This window comes from Cervus elaphus, chromosome 22 (assembly GCF_910594005.1).
Source record: "Cervus elaphus chromosome 22, mCerEla1.1, whole genome shotgun sequence".
NCBI classification, from domain to species: domain Eukaryota; kingdom Metazoa; phylum Chordata; class Mammalia; order Artiodactyla; family Cervidae; genus Cervus; species Cervus elaphus.
In genome coordinates, this window is record NC_057836.1 from 150339 (window position 1) to 155524 (window position 5186).

Below are 5186 nucleotides of genomic sequence, written 5' to 3' on the forward strand. Positions count from 1 at the left end.
CAAACAAAAGTTTCTGAGACGCAGCTAAAAAGATGCTGCAGTGGCAACAAAGACCAAAGGTCCTGTGTGCCACAACTAAGATCCGATGCAGCCAAATAAACAACAAAAAGAAGAAACGAGAATGAGGGGCTGCCTCTGCAGGTATCCTGGTGGCTATGGGATCTTGGCCTTCAGTTGCCTCCCATGAACATGAAAGAAGAGGGCGCTAGCCCCATGAGGCTGGTAAATGATAACAGATGAGAAGGTGCTCTGTGCCCAGGAGAGCCATTGTACAAGTTCAAGGTCTTTTGTCTGCCTGTGCTGGCAATATCTCAAAACAACCTCCTTGAAAATGGCTCCCTTCCACAGGGAAGGACCTGTGGGCATACATTTTAAAGCTAGAGGAGGGCGAAGAGCCTCATTGTCTGGACCAGCTCCAGGGTCAACCTGTGGTCACACCCTCTGGATGTTCAGGCGGTATTGATGGTCTGCGTGGGATCTACACTGTTTCCACTGGGGTTTTGCTGTGTCCTTTGGCAAAGCTGTGGGCTGTTGCCTCGGTGACTTGGACTGAGACAACAGCTCCTGTCACAAATCACTCTTCACAGTCTGATTTTCCACTAGGACCCTCAAAGACCCGTCAGACTGGACCAAGGCCTCTGGAGCACTCCCCAAGAAGCTTCTTGCTTGGAAGATTAGCAGTTTCTCCCCAAGCATCGCTCTCAACTTGCTGAACACCTGGTAACAGTCCCAGCAGGATGGGTCTCCCTCAGACCCCAGGACAGGTAGGCGCTTGTGCGCATCTAGGGCTTCTGCTCACAGCCACGTGGTCCTTCCCACCTGGCCCTTACTGTGTATATTACTTACATATGTGTGCATACGCAAGTGTGTATATGTGCTATGCTCAGTTGCTCAGTCGTGTCTGACTCTCTGTGACCCCTTGTACTGTAGCCTGCCAGGCTCATCTGTCCATGGGGATTCTCCAGGCCAGAATACTGGAGTGGGTTGCTATGCCTTCCTCCAGGGGGGGTCTTCCCAACCCAGGGATTGAACTCAGGTCCACCACATTGCAGGCGGATTCTTCACCATCTGAGCCACCAGGGAGTGAGTGTATGTGTATGTGCATATCTATGTTTATATGTCTGTGGTTAAAAAAATGTTGTTTCTAGAATTTACTGTACCCCCAGTGTGTACCCCCAGAAGTCATAGGTTGAAATCCTAACTGCATATTATATATATTTATAAAATGCATCTATTATAGTGAAGGACAGGGAATCCGTGTCCTTCTGCAGTCCATGGGGTCACAATGAGTCCAACAAGACTTAGTGACTGACCAACAATAATGCATATGTATGTGTGTATATGTGTGTATGCATACATATGTTTATATATCTGTGGTTAAAACCCACTCCAGTATTCTTGCCTGGAGAATTCCGTGGACAGAGGAGCATGGCAGGCTATAGTCCATGGGGTCACAAAGAGTGGGACACGACTGGGAGACTAACACTTTCACTTTTCATTGTTTAACTTTAGATGAAAATGGGGAGTTTCTATCTCTGGCATATGACTAATAACTATCTTTATGCTTCTAAGGAAAAATTAATTTTTCAGTTCACAGAGAAATAAGAATGGGGAAGAGGAAGATTCATGGAGGAGGGATATGAGTGAAACGAGAGATGGAGTTTGAAAGTGTGCCTGTGTGTTAATATATTTGATAATGATAGTGAAGAATAGAAAGAGAAACGCTGTGAGTGCTTGAGTCTCCTTAATGGGAAGAATAGAGGTCTGAGGAAAAAATATGAATCATGTTACTCTTTAGTGACCATGCAGTGGCACTGTTGACATGAGACAGCATCGTGCTGTCACTTCCAAATTATGGTGTGTGCATTCTAGGTAAGTGCAAGACTGTCCTTTAAGGTGCCTGAAGAAAATATTTTGTTGTTGCTGTTTAGTCGCTAAGTTGTGTCTGACTCTTTTGCAATCCCATGGAGTGTAGCCTGCCAAGCTCCTCTGTCCATGGGATTTCCCAGTGCTATTTCCTTCTCCTGGGGATCTTGACTGCCCAGGGATCGAACTAGGATCTCCTGCATCAGCAGGAGGATACTGTACACTGAGCCACTAGATATTAGAACTCCAATTTCTATTTAGATTTTATCTTTAGAAAACAGATACACACTAAACGTTGCTAGTATTGAATGTATGACTGATACTGGCTCCACCACTCATCACTTAAGTAGAGGATCCTGCATCGCATGGTCTGCAAGAGGAATGGGAGCTCCGTAACTCAGGGTTGGTGGCAGCTACCTCATTCTGAACTTACAGTGATGTGTTGTAGTTTTCATGTTCTTGGTGAAATGGATTTATGTACTGTATTACTGATTACGATAAATTAACAGTCTTAAAATTTTAAGTACAAGTGACTTAAAATATTTTCTGCAAAGAAACTGCTGGTCAACATGGTCCTAATAATTCAAGAAAACAGCAGGAAAATGGAAAAACAGCATGCCTCATCCTAGTTTGAACTTTTTCTCAGCTATATTGTGAGCTAAAAACAATAGCTATTGGTGATATGTTATCTAGCAGCATTTTTTTTTTTTTTGAGAAAACATACCCACTTAATCAGTCTTTTTGAAATAAAAGTGATATTTTTGATAATAAATGAGAAAATAATGGCCTTTGAAGAAAACTCACGGTTGGGGGAAAGAATTTTGAAAGTTCATATTTAGAGATATTTTCATCATTATGTGATTTTTGTTCCTGAGATTAAGACTTATTTATTTTAACTGTAAAACTCTTATATTTCAATATAAATAATGCTTTGAAAGTGAATTTTCTAATTTGTTAAAAAAAAGTGTCCATATGAAGCCGTTAGGTAGGTTTTAAGATCATCTATAAAAATATAAATATTACATACCTTCATTTAATTTGTAAACAAAGAGATTAACATTATAGAAGATGGAAATTTCTTGATCAAACATAAGACTTGTACATGAATATGGTTTTCCATAGGCACCTGTGTTACTTTGTGACGTGTATTTTTCAACTAGGCAACCATTAAAATGAAAAAGTAAGTTTAGAACCAGGCCATCAAATCAGTTCAGTTCAGTCTCTCAGTCGTGTCCGACTCTGTGCGACCCCGTAGACGGCAGCCCACCAGGCTCCCCCGTCCCTGGGATTCTCCAGGCAAGAACCCTGGAGTGGGTTGCCATTTCCTTCTCCAATGCATGAAAGTGAAAAGGGAAAGTGAAGTCGCTCAGTCGTGTCTGACTCTTAGCGACCCCATGGACTGCAGTCTACCAGGCTCATCCATCCACGTGTGCAATGAGTGCGGTTGTGCGGTAGTTTGAACATTCTTTGGCATTTCCTTTCTTTGGGATTGGAATGAAAACTGAGCACATGAGTCATGATTATATAATTAAGAAGTATCCTGCTATGTTACTTCTGGGTTTACATGTGTGGAAAATTGCCTTCTGCAGGATGTAAGCAAAAACGTGTTCCACACTTAGTCTTGCACTCATAAGAAAGGCGGCTTTGGGGTCTGAATAGGATTTTGAGAGGTAGAAAACATGAGGTAATGGTGTAAAAACCAAGAGACAGGAAAAGAAAAGCAAGTTTGCGGAAGAATGAATATAGTGTTTTGGCTGAAGCAGAGCTGCATTAAAAGATAGCGTTGGGGACTTACCTGGTGGTCTAGTGGTTAAGACTCTGAGCTTCCATGCAAAGGGCATGTGTTCTATCCCTGGTCAGGGAACTGAGATCCCATGTGCTATGTGTCACTGCCAAAAAACAAAAACATCCACATAAACAACAATAATGAAAAAGATTAACAGAGGTGTATTTGGGTAGAATTAGAACAGGAAAAAATTGAACAAGTGAGGAGGCAAAAGAGAAGTTTATTGTGCTCACCTAGGCATGAGGGGCAAGGGCCAGAAGGAATGAAACTTGGAGGGAAGAAAAAGGGAGTGCAGATGAAAGACAGCCTTCAAAAGACAAGTCAGCAGGGCTTGGACACATTAAATGACAGGTGAGCAAATGGAAGAAGACAGAATGACACCAGTATTTTCATTTAAGTTGGTGTGGTGTGTACGTTGACATCAAGAAGAGCAAAAGTAATATTTAGAAGGGCAATGACAGGTTTGACTTTTTCATGTTGAATATGAATTAACAGAGAAACATCTGAAGTAAAATGTCCAGGGGCATTTGGAAAACTTACATTGCTCTGACCCGCAGATGGAGTTGGAAGTCATCTGCATGGAGGACAGAACTGAAAGAGGTCTTTATTATCCAAAGATTTATAGTGGAAAGGTCATTTAAATAACTTCATACAGAACACCACCACTACATACCTGTAAATGGTGGAAAAATTTAATAGGAAAAAAGTAATTACAGTTATTTGTATGTTATAATTAAAGCAATTTCTATTCTAATTCCAACTGGCCACTAATTCCTAGAATGAGCAAAGAATTAATTTCTTTTTGTCGCTGTTTTATATACCCAGTGAATCTGTGCACCAGTCTCTAGGAATCTACACTCTGTGTTACTTTCTAAAAAATTGTGTAAATGTACATTTATTTTCTAATCTTTTTGTCATCACAAAGTTTTTTTTTTTTTTTTAACAAAAATCATTGGTATATTGATTTGAGTTTTGTCTGGTCTTTTATGCACAAATATCACACATAGTAAAAAAGTCAGTCTTGGACTCTTCAACATGTAGTGAAACTTTAAAGACCCTTTTTTTTTTTTTTTCTTTTTCTTTTAAAAATATGGAACGCTTCACGAATTTGCGTGTCATCCTTGCGCAGGGGCCATGCTAATCTTCTCTGTATCGTTCCAATTTTAGTATATGTGCTGCCGAAGCGAGCACTAAAGACCCTTTTAGCAAGCAATCTGAATGCAAGATCCTTTGATATTTTATTATTGTTTGCCTTGAACTAGCTTTTTGATATTTTTTTTTAAATTGTGGTAAAAGACACGTAATATAAAATGTATTAATACCATCTAAAACTTTTCAAGTGTGCAGTTCAAAGTGTTAAGTATATTTTACATTGTTATGCAACCGATCTTCAGAAATCTTTAGTCCTGAAAAACTGAAATTTCATAACCATTAAACAACAATTCTCCATGTCTCCTTCCCCTTAGCTCCTAGAAACCACCATTGTGACATTTTCTTTTCTTTTTTAACTTTTTAACCACACTACAAGGCATGT

At 40.2% G+C, this 5186-nt stretch overlaps 1 non-coding gene across 1 annotated transcript; it reads right to left on the reverse strand.

The window, feature by feature from the left end:
- Window positions 1–4736: 4736 nt before the first annotated feature.
- Window positions 4737–4843, reverse strand: LOC122680933. Its single transcript, XR_006336842.1, has one exon. It is a non-coding gene; the product is annotated as a U6 spliceosomal RNA (small nuclear RNA).
- Window positions 4844–5186: the final 343 nt, after the last annotated feature.